Here is a 12297-nt window from a genome sequence, read left to right as displayed (position 1 = left end):
AGGGATTGACCCTCAGGCTGACTGGCTATGGTATTTGGCCACATCCACAGCTTATGGGGCTACTGTGTGGGAGGCTTACCCCACTGAGTGGGATTTGCCCCAGCAGTCTCTGGTGCCTGTGGGGACCACACTTTTTGTGTGCCACTTGTGGGGCTAATTGGTTGGTGCTTTGCTATGGTCTGAAGCCAACCTCCAAGTTGGTTCTGGGACCTCTTGGGAGGGGCTCTGAGGGAGGCCCAGGTCTTCAAGGCCCAAGTCTTCAGCTGAAACTGCCTGAGACTAGCTGGGGTCTACCTGGTAGGAGCTACAAAGCAATCCATAGTTGTTTGCTGCCTGTGCTAAACTTGGAGGCATGTGGGAGAGGCCAGGCTGCCACCAGCACTGGTCCTGGGGTAACTCTGCAAAAAACCAAGCACCCAGAGACCTGCTGCCACATGCCGACTCCCTTAAGGTTCACCCACTGATAAAACCTCATGCAGTATGTGAGTTGGGTGAGGCTAGAGTGGGAAGAGTTGTGTTCACCAGGTTAATGTAGACTCTGGTGCAATGCAGGATGGGCTGGCTGCTCTTGGAGATAGTGCCTCTGGTAGTGCATGAGTTAGGTGGGGCTGGGACCCAGTTGAGTCAGTAGGGTGGAGCAGTGGAGCTCACCAGACCAATCAGATTTCAATTTGGCCTGTGGTGGTGGTCTCAACACAGGAAAGATGGCATCCACCTGCTGCTGCTCAGGAAGAGGACCCTACAGAGGGAAAATGCTGACTGTCCTCCAGTAATCTCCCTGGAACCACACACCTCAATCTCTTCCCCCTATGTCTGCGAGGGCCCCTGAGTCACTGTCCCTCCGCTGGAGCCCAAGGTGAGTCCCTGCGAGCAAGTGAGTCTGTGTGCTGGCCATTTAAAAGGATGTCTGGGTTTCCTGCAGCCTTCCATCCCACCCGGATGGTCAGAATCCCCAGTGTTTTTCACAGCCAGATGTTGTGGGCGCTCTTCTCCCTGGCACCATTACTCTGAGCTGGGGAGCCTGGTGTGGGAGGCTGGTGTCCCTCGATCCTCTGGGGGGAATGTCTGCAGCTGAGATATTCCTCCTGATTCACAACTGCTACAGGGAGGTTTGGGGTCTGTTCCATGTTTCTGCCTCTCCTACAAATCTCTACATGGCTCCTTCTTTATATTTTTAGTTATAGGACTTCTGTTTGGCTAGACGTCAGACAGTTGTCCAAGTTGACTATTCTATAATTTCATTGTAATTTTAATGTGTTCACAGAAGGATGCAGGCACAATGTTTATCTACTCCACCATCTTGGATCTCCAAGACTTATATTTCTTCCAAGTCTTTCACCCATGCCTTAAACATACCTTGTTTCCCCAAAACTAAGACCTAGCCGGACCATCAGCTATAATGCGTCTTTTGGAGTAAAAATTAATATAAGACCCAGTATTATATTATGTTATGTTAGATAAGACCCAGTCTTATATTATAGTAAAATAAGACCTGATCTTATATTAATTTTTGCTCCAAAAGACGCAATAGAACTGATAGTCCGGCTAGGTCTTATTTTCAGGGAAACACGGTAATACAAACATTCACCATCCCTCACAACATGCTCTGTGTCAAGTCAGTGGTGCTGGGATGACTCAGTTGTCCCAGTTTCTAAGGCTGTGTGCAGAAATATTTCCATATCAGTGTAGCACAGTGATGCCCGGTGTGTGTTTTTGAATAGGAGGAGCTGGATGAGAAATATGGAGTACCCCTAAACAAACCAGAAAATTTCTTTTTTGTTTTGGTCTAGTTTTCACTCTGTTTTGAGAAATTTGGGAATTGTTATTGCCTTATTCAGTCACTCACTCTACAACTATTCATAAACATTGTTGTTAAAAACATAGAATCTGGAGCGTGAAGCCTTGGGTTGAGTTACTTCCTCTGTCTATGTTTAGCTTCCCCATCTGTAAAATGGGAATAACAATAGTACCTACCTCATAAGATTGCTATAGGGAGAAGTGCTTTGCACGTAATTAATGTTCCTAATTATTGGGACCTGTTAGTATTAACTTGTATCCCTATGCTAGGAGCTGAGATGCAATGGTGAACATGGCACTCAATACATATTTAGTGGGTGAATAATGCAAAATTGTAATAGAGTGAAGCTACAATTATAATTTCAGATACCCACATGGTTTCCATGAATGGCTGATGTCAGAGAACAAAAATATAAACATTCACATCATTAAATCTCAGCAACATGCTCATCTGCCTGAGAGCAGAAATAGAAAGATGTAATGAAATTACCCTTCTGACGTCACAGAAGACAGACCAATGAGAATAAGCCAACAGCTCTGTACACAAGCGTTTCTTTTTTAACTTGGCTGTAGTATGAATTTTTTTCTTTTTAATAAGCTTATAAACCTTGTTTAATTGCTAGCCAAATACACTGACTCTCTAATGAGGTCATGTTTGGAAATATATGTATCAACATTTAAACAATTCAAAACCATAAGAAAATCTTAAATACGTCAGCCAAATTCTGTCTCAATATTGAAATGTGAGATGTGAAAATTAGGGGAAGACATATCCTCAATTGGATCATTGTTTTATGTTACCCTTTATATATGAGTACAGAGTAAAGGCATTTCAGGATATCATGATCAGAACTGTTTTCAGCATAAACCAGTTGTAACAACTGCTAGAATTTCTAGCAGTGCTTAAAAATACTCATGAGAACATAACTACAATATTTACGTCTGCCTACAAGCAACATAATTATCTTAAGTCTCAATTTTAAATACTGATATTTTCTTTTAAAGTTCTTCAAAATGTATGCTCTGTGAAAGGGGGAATTTAAAAAGCATTATCTAAAGCTGCAGGGGAGACAGAGCTATGAAGAAAGAGTGCATGCAAACAATTGATACAAATCAAAATGGCACAGAGGGCCAAAGAACAAGGGTCTGGAGCAAGAAATTTACCTCCTTTTAACAGAGAAGGAGAATTTGGGTCCCTAGGACTAAGAGTGTTCTCTTTCTTTCTTTTTTTATTTTCCAAGAGATGATGAAATATTAGGAACCATGAGTACTTAGAAAGTTGGCCTTTTCAGAAATCAGCATAGATTTCTGAAAACACCGAATGAAGACAGACTACCAGCATGGATTTCTTTAACACCTAATGAAAACAGACTATCAACAAGAAAAAAAAGAAAACCAGAAAGAATGGTGAAGCCATTGTTCCAAATACAGTAATAGAAAGCTGCTTCAGTAGCTGGGCATGCTGAAACCACAAATGATCCCTGAAAATCTCAAATCTCTCTCTCTCTCTCTCTCTCTCTCTCTCTCTCTCTCTCTCTGTTTCTCTCTCTCTCTCTCTCTCTCTGTCTCTCTCTCTCTCTCACACACACACACACACACACACGCACAGAAAGAGAGAGAGAGAGAGAGTAATGATTGCTAAAGAAGAGAATTGACTGTTATTCAAAAGTTCTTTTACAGGCAGGTATTATGTTTCCTTAAAATTTGCTCTATTTAAATAGTGAATTACATTTAAATACAGAGTCCTTAAATATTTTTGCTTATTTTGAATCTTAGTTTTGGCAAAGAAAGTGAAAGTGGAAGTGCAATTAGATAGTCTTTGGTTCCATTTACCCAGTGTTCTCCTTGCAGCAGCTTATGCACTTTGTCATCTTTCTGTGCTCTGCATCAGTTTTTCTTTCAGAATCCCAAATATGTGTGTATTGCCAAATGTTATTTTAAAAGTGCTCATAGGCAGATATTTATGCCTTAACATGCCTATATTGATCTTCTCTTGGTGTTTTAACAAATTACCATAAGCTTCATGGCTTAAAACAACATGAATTTATTATCTTATAGTTCTGTAGGTGAAAAGCTTGACACAGGACTCACTGGGCTAAAGTTAAAGTGTTGGCAGGACTGCATTACTTCCTGGATGTTCTAGAAGAGAAGGCATTTCTTTGCCTTTTCCAGCTTCTAGAGGCTACTTGTATTCCTTGACTCATGGCCCCCTTCCTCCATCTTCAAAGCCAGCCACGTTTTATCTCTCTAAACTAATATACAATAATTATACCTTCCTCTGACTCTCTTTTTCTGCCACCTTCCACATTTAAGAGCACTTGTGGTTACATGGGGCCTACCTGGATAATCCACCATATTCTCCTCATCTCAAAATCAACTGATTAACAAGCTTAATTCTACCTGCAATTTTAATCCTCCTTTGTCATCTGTCTTAGTTTTCAAGGGCAGCCATAACAAACTACCACAGACTAGATGGATTAAACAACAGAAATACATTTTCTCACACTACTGGAAGTTCAAGGCTTGCAGTCCAAGATCAAGATGGCAGCAGGGTTAGTGTCTGGTGACACCTTTCTCCTTGGTTTGCAAACAGCTGCCTTCTCACTATGTCCTCATAGGGGCTTTCCTCTCTGTAAGCTGAGAGAGAGAGAGAGAGAGAGAGAGAGAGAGAGAGAGAATGCAGCATACTCTGGTATCACTTTTCCTGTAAGGACATCAGTCCTAAGAGATTAGGACCCCACCCTTATGATCTCATTTAATCTTTGTTACCTCCTTAAATGCCCTGTCTCCAAATATAGTCACATTGACGGTTAGGACTTACTGAAGAAAAGTATTTCTGTACTTATAACACGTTTGACCCCCAAAGCTGGGGTTTTTCCTCACCAATTCTTCAACTCTCTAGACCAGCGGTGTCAAAACTGCGGCCCACAATCCATTTGTAATTGGCCCGCAGCAAATTCCAAAAATATATTTAGTTTACTTAAATAAACCAGGTGAGACAATATGTACTTCACCTTGAGTGAGTGGCCCGGCTGTTTGTGTATTTTACCGCATATGGCGCTTGGTAAAAAATGTTGAAAAACGTTTGGACACCTCGGCTTAAGGGCTCAGTGCCTCAAGACAGTTCCCATTTCAGACACCAGTCCTACATCACAGGTCATCCATCACCTGTACTTCTGACCAAACAGCTACTATGTTTTCCCGAAAATAAGATCTAGCCAGACCATCAGCTTTAATGCGTCTTTTGGAACAAAAATTAATATAAGACCCAGTATATATTATATTATATTATATTATATTATATTATATTATATTATATTATATTATATTATATTATATTATATTACATTATACCCTGTCTTATATTATATTAAAATAAGACAGGGTCTTGTATTAATTTTTGCTCCAAAAGACACATTATTGCTGATGGTCTAGCTAGGTCTTATTTTCGGGGAAACATGGTATAACGCCTCCTCAGATTCAATAATTTGTCATAAAGGTTTACAGAACTCACGGAAACACTTTATTTAATTTACCAGTTTATTGTAGACTATAGTAAAGGATACAAATGAACAGCCAGGTGAAGGGGTACATAGGGTGAGGTCCAGAAGGGTGCTGAGCACAGAAACTTCTGTTCCTATGGAGTTAGGTTGCACCAATGTCCCTGTACATGGATGCATTCACTTACCCAGAAGTTCTCAGAACCCTGTAGTTTAGGATTTTAATGGGGGTTTCATCGGGTAGGCAACTCAATCTCAAGATCCTCTCCCCTGCCCTGAGGTCATGGAATAAAGGCTGAAAGTTCATGCTTTGTTCTTTCCAGGGACCAGCCTCAGTCCTGACACAATCTAGGCCACTAGTCATCTCATTAGCATACAAAAAGATATTCTTATCGCTCTGCAGATTCCAAGGTTCTTAGAAGCTCTTGTGTCAGAAACTGGGGACTAAGACCCAAATATTACAACAAAAGATGTTCCTATCACTCAGGAAATTACAAGAGTTTTAGGAGCTCTGTGCCAGGAACTGGGGACAAGGACCAAGTATCTATTTATTACATCAGTGTTACGTACTTCAAACACGAATTTTAGGGGATACACAATTCAGTCCATAGCATTATATGATCTAACATATTCACAGGTTCTGGGAATTCCGATGAGGACATCTTTGATAGAGCCATTATTCTGCCTGCTACAGGCCTGTACTTTGAATTGCAGACCCACCATAATGTATGCTCCTGGGGTCAAACGAGGGAACAATGGTGAGCGTGATCACAGATAGGGCCAGGGAGAGGAGGAAAGAGATTTTGTGGGATGGTGGCTCTTTGACTTTTGTTCCCCAAAGTGATTGCAAATGATACTTAGAACACTTCCAAACAGAGACCTGGCACTGGTTCAGGGGACCATCAATGAGAGCACTTACTCAGAATGATAAGTGGAAATGACAGTGGGGTCAGGCCCTCTAAACTTTGGGCTAAGGAAGTAGCAAAGCTGTGGCCACTCGCAGGTGCCCAGAGGTTAATCTGAACACTGTGAAACAGTGTGCACTGAGCAGATCGTGGTGAAGGGCCCGTGGGTCGAGCACTCTGGATTGGGTTTTCAAATCCGCATTTCAAGATAGTATGATGCATGAAAGAGACAAGAAATAAGTACAGTGCTATTTCTCATGAAGGAATAATGCCTCTGAAAAATCCAGAGAGAAGTGGATTCCCAGAGCAGGCAAAAACCTCGCATCTTTATATTCCCCTTTTATCATTCACGAAGGTCACTGGGTTAATCAGCCCCATTATCCATCATTTGTGTGTCAGGACACACAGGGATGCTGCCATCTGATAAAAGGCCTTACTGTTCTCAAGAGGAAATAATTAGCCCAGGGAGGAAGAGATTTTCAGATTCCCAGCCTAGAAGGAATCAGCAAGTATCTGAAGAATGAAAACAACTGCAGCTTTTGCCTACCTTGTCCTCTCCATTCAACCACCTCTTACTGCAGGCCAGAGGCTTGCTCATGAATTTTTACTCAGCATTAGCTATGATTCTGATAAGACCCAAAAGATCAAGCAATAAAAGTGTAAAAGAAAGGAGATAAAGATGACAAGGAAATACTTTCTTGTCCTTTTCCTATCCTATTGAACACACACACACACACACACACACACACACACACACACACACACACATCTTATTAAAGAACAAATTAGTAAGCTGTACTAATATAAAAAGCATATATGCTCTTTGTATTGTGTTGGTTCCTAAAAAAAAAAAAAAATCTGTATGTTAACTAACATCTAGTCCCTGTCATACCCTGAACTCACTGTCCATGAGTCAAGACAAGAAGTGAAACAGTGCACACTGGAATACAGAAATGTCTATTCAGCCACTAAACTGCCCCTTCCTGTGCCCGTGGCAGACATTGCTAATCCATCAGAGCATTCATTATTTCCTACTGACCCCAGAGGGAACTTTGTAATCCTAAAACAGTTCCAGGTAGCCACTATCAAGCATTCAGGGTTGGCACTAGAAATGATACCTGTTTGTCTCATTTCTAATCTCTCCCTCTCTATCAGCTTCTTCCTCACTTCCTCCAAACATAGATCTGCCTTACTCTCAAAGCAGATATTTGTGGAGTACCTACTACTACGTGCCAAGCACTAGTTAAGGCCCCCATAGGACACAAAGGCTAACAATCAAACCAGTCCTAACAATGAAGTTCAAGGTGTTGCAGTTATTATGGGATATCTCAGCAGGGGCATCTCAGCTGGTCTGAGGAAGGTGGGGGACGGGAAGGGCAGAGGAAGCACGACTACCAGAGACCTAAAGACAGGAGGAATTAGCCAGGGCAAGAAGAGGAGAAAAACCACAGTCTCGGTGGTGGAAACTGGAGGTGAAAAAGAGCATAGCAAGTGGTAGGAGTGGAAATGGTTCAAGCAGTAGGTCAGTGAGACAGGGAATACATTTCTTTTCCATTATTAAAGTGCTCTGCTCACTTGGTCTATAGCAGTCTTCTTTGGGTCTTATTTCTTCCCTTCCAAATATTTTTTGTCTTAACAATATATTAGGGTTTTTTTAAAAAAGAAATGTTAATAAAATGGGAATGCTCATTGTGAAAATTCTAAAGAAAATTAAAATTAAAATCAGCTCCCTGTTAACACATTGGTTTATTTTTTTCTGCTAGTTTTTCCTATGCTATCTCTCTGCATCTGCCTCTTTTGAGGAGAAGGCATTCAGTTTTGTGTCTTATTTATTTTCTTTGATGGGGGGAGTTTTTTTCTTAATATTATATATACAGTGAACATTTTGTACATCAAAACATATTTTGAAACTTTTGTCCATCAAAACATAAATTTATCATAATTTATTAAGAAATCCTGTGTTGATGGCTACAATTTTTTTCTAAGTTTGTGCTACTAGATAGAATTATGTTTATCCTTGTATATAAATCTTTGTTTACATCATGGATTATTCTGAGATAGGTTCCTAGAAGTAGAATTGTCAGTTAAAACAAAATAATAATAAAAGGAGCATTTCTAAGGCTCTTAGAGCAGATTGCCAAGTTGCCTTCCGGAAAGGTTCTGCTAATTATGCCCCAACATCAGTGAATGAGTGTTTTGTGCCCCCCACACCCTTGCTGGCATGGAGCATCATTGTTTTATTCATTGTTGATACTTCATGGGTTGAAACCAACTCATTGCTTTAATGTGCGTAACTTTGATTCACAGTTTTAAATGGATTTTTTTGTGTGGATTTATGTTTCTCACATAAACTTTTAAAACATGCCATCTGTCCATTTATTCCACTGCTTTATTAGTATTTTTTTTTACTGATTTAAAAAAGTCCTTAATAGATTGATTAAATTGAATTTGTGAACTGTGAGATTTTGTAGGCAAAGAGTCCTCTCAAATTTGTCAGTTAAAAATCTTTAAGGCTTGTTTGGAGATTTAACATAGTCACATTTTAAAAACACTTTTTTCCCCCCATCTCTGTTACTCTAGTTATAAAAATAACAACACAAATGGTATCTTCAGAATCCTGGTGGTCTTATTCCCACCTCACCTCACTTCCTAAACAGAATCCCTGACCTGGGACCATTGTTAATTCCATCAAGTTATCACCCCCTAGCTTCTCTCAGGCGGTTAGGACTCCTGTGTCTTATGGGGTCTTGCCATTTCCACTTGGCTTGCCTCCAGTTTTTCTCCACAGGAAACCAGAATGACTGTTTAAAAATCTACTTTCAATGTTTCAATGGCTTCCTGGTGTAATCAGAGCGAATTCCCAACTCCTCACTGCGGTCTAGACATCCTTCTCCATGGGCTGGCCTTGCTCTCCTCTCCCTCCTCATCTTGCGTCCTCCTTTCCCCTTGCTTCCCAGATTCCCGGCACACGAACCTTCTGTCATGCCCTAGAGCTCATGTTCTGGATTTCTCTCCCCAGGCTTCTGAGCTGCCCTCATCCTTCAGAACACCACACAAATGCCACCACACCAGAGGGGGATTTGCTGACCTCCAGTCCATTATGATTTCTCACAAAATCTAGCTACTTATTCTTCATGGACATCTCACAACTTATAACCAACTTTCTGTGTGTGTGATTATGTTTAAGGTCTACCTCCTCCACTAAAATGTTATATCCAGACACCACACATATTTCACTTGCAGTGTATGGCCAGAAGGAAATGATGGTAGGAAGGAAGCAGAGGAAAGGATTCCAGGATTCCACTGCTTTCCTCAACTCAGTTCCACTCAGCTTCTGGTTAGCAAAAATCCCTCCCAGATCCTAATAAAAAAATTGCCAGTGTTAGCTTTTGGCAAGCTAACTTACCTTGACTTACCTCAGGTAAAGGAGGAGCTTTGTAGAGGAAGGGACATCTGGTCTGAGCTGAGTCCCACAGGATGAGGCAGAGATTGGGGAAGGCATTCTTGACAGAAAGAGCACGGAGGCAGTGGTTCAGAATGGCACATTTGAGGAGTTCACAAGATGACAAGGCTTCCCCTTTCCAAAGGAATTATCCTCTACTTCCTTACCCTGCAAAACCCCCAGTCTCTTTATGACCTCTTGCATTATGCCAAAAATCATGTGCATAGGTGCTCAATAAATATTGGATGGCCAGATGAATGAATGATGCAAGTCATGCCTCAACCAGAGCAATTCTCTTCTCCTAAAATGCTCTTTTTCTATCAGTCTGAAATCCATCAAAACCTGACTAGACACCTACCTCCCGGAAGCTTTTCTTATGCAATAGCAGCACTAATGATATTTACTGACTCTGAATTTTGCCTTTTATTGTTCTGATTGTTGAACGTTTTTTGTCTAATTTTCTCTTCCTGATTAACCATAAAGTCCTCAAGAGCAGGAACCTATCTCCTTCTCCTTCTCTTCTTTTTATTTATTTACTTTTGTTTTGGTATATCCAGATGCCCCACAGAGCAGATGTTTAATATCTATGGCAAGGAGGGAGGGAAGGAGGGAAACAAAAACAGCCGTCTTTGTGGGGAACTTGGTTTAGCTGACTTCTACAATCCCCCTTCTACATCCTTTTCTTTTCCTTTTTTTCAATCCCTTCTAAATCTAAAATTTCCTGAAAATATTTAATTGAATTAATAAATAAGGTCTTACTCCAGGCGTTCAAAATATCAACAAAAGATAAATAGCTTACTAGCTAGTACTTCATACTCGGTGATTAAGGCATCACTTTTTATTTTAATTTTTTTTTATTGGGGAATACTAGGGAACAGTGTGTTTCTCCAGGGCCCATCAGCTCCAAGTCGTTGTCCTTCAATCTAGTTGTGGAGGGCGCAGCTCACTGGCCCATGTGGGAATCGAACCTGCAACCCTGTGTTCAGAGCTCACGCTCTAACCAACTGAGCCACCTGACTGCCCCAAGGCATCACTTTTTATCACGCTCTTTTCTCCAACAGGTCAGATACTGTAATTCCCTTTGATGTATCATAGCAAAATCAGACACTAAAATAGCATTGGCTACTTTCCATACACAAAGAAACACCATTAATTTTTCTGTACCCTAAAGAGCCCTCAAATCCATACTCTTCTTTAAGTACCCAGCCCTGCGCTCTGGTCTAATCTGCTTCCAGGTGTTCTTCCTTCACCTGCTCTTACCCTTCTGAGTGCATTCTACTGAAGAGAGCCAGGGATCACCCAGCTACTCATGGCATTTTCCTCCTTAAAATCCCTTGGTTGCTGCCTTGTCCATGGATGAAGACCTCCAAGGCTTGGTATGCCAGCCTCATGTCACACCATCTCCTCTTTCTTTTGGTTCCTGTGGGCTGCAGCCACAATGGCCTTCCTTTAATTGTTCACACATACCTTATTTCCTTCCTCTAGCTCCAGGTTTTCTGTCCATGCTCTCCTCCCTCAGCTCAAAAAGTATTTATTTCCTAGGGAAGCCATTCTTTATCCATGCAAGACAACACAACCTCCTTCCTTCCATGATAGACACACCCTCATCATCACGTACTTTTCCTTCACAGCACTTACTACAGTTGCTGTTTTGAATTTGTTCATGTAATTACTTGTATAAGCCTTGCCTCCCCAACCAGTCTAAAAACTGTAAAGACAGGAACGATGTCTATGTTGTTCACCATTAGACATCCTTAGTGCCTAAATTATACTTGGTATATAGTAGGCATTTAAGAAATATCTGACGAATGCTACCTGCAATAACATGGACGTCTTTTTTATTTTTAACTTAAGCTTAACCAAGCCAAAATTCTAATAAATTGAATTCTAGGGAAAGGGAAAATTAAGTTGGATATTCCTCTTCAGATAAAAGGATGACAAATTAGCCCAAAGTTATCCATATACTTATTTCCTGTAAGTGTACATAAATTGCTTACACACTAATCACACGCTCCCCACCACCCCACCCCCAACAAATGGAAGCAATTCAATAAGCTCTTAGTTAAATGATCTGGGCCTGCTCATGGGGTTTTGTTTTACAAATAACACTTCTTTTTACTAGTAAATAGTCTAGATGTTTAAAACTCCTCGAACTTAGGAGGGGAAATAATTTGGGATAAAAAGCAAGGAAAGACACAATATTTTAGTTTGTAAAATTGGTTTATTTACAATTTGGTATTTTAAAATTGTATTTGGAATTTTAAATTTTATATATTTCCCTGGCAGATATTGTTTTCTTAAATATGGAGCCAAAGGATAGGAAACCTGAGTAAGCTTGAATTTAAGAAATTAACCTGCTGCTCTTTTTTTACTGATTTTACAGTCAGTAAAATTTAATTTTTTAATCCCTGAGAATTAGGATAGAATCAAGAGTATGTTCACATTCAAATGTAAAAAGCATATTTGAAGAACAGAAAATAGAGAATAAAGCTACCACAATTAACCTCCCCACATATGGCAATATAAGTCCCTCTTTCACAAATTAACTCAGGGACGTGTGCGCACGCATGTTAGTTATTAGGTGCACCTCACAGACTAAGGTGCTCCAGTTCTCAGCTGTTTGTAGTTTCTCCCCTTTAAAAAATATTCCTGG

This window comes from Rhinolophus hipposideros (assembly GCF_964194185.1).
Source record: "Rhinolophus hipposideros genome assembly, chromosome: 9".
Classification (NCBI taxonomy): Eukaryota; Metazoa; Chordata; class Mammalia; order Chiroptera; family Rhinolophidae; genus Rhinolophus; species Rhinolophus hipposideros.
This window is presented reverse-complemented; position numbering follows the sequence as displayed.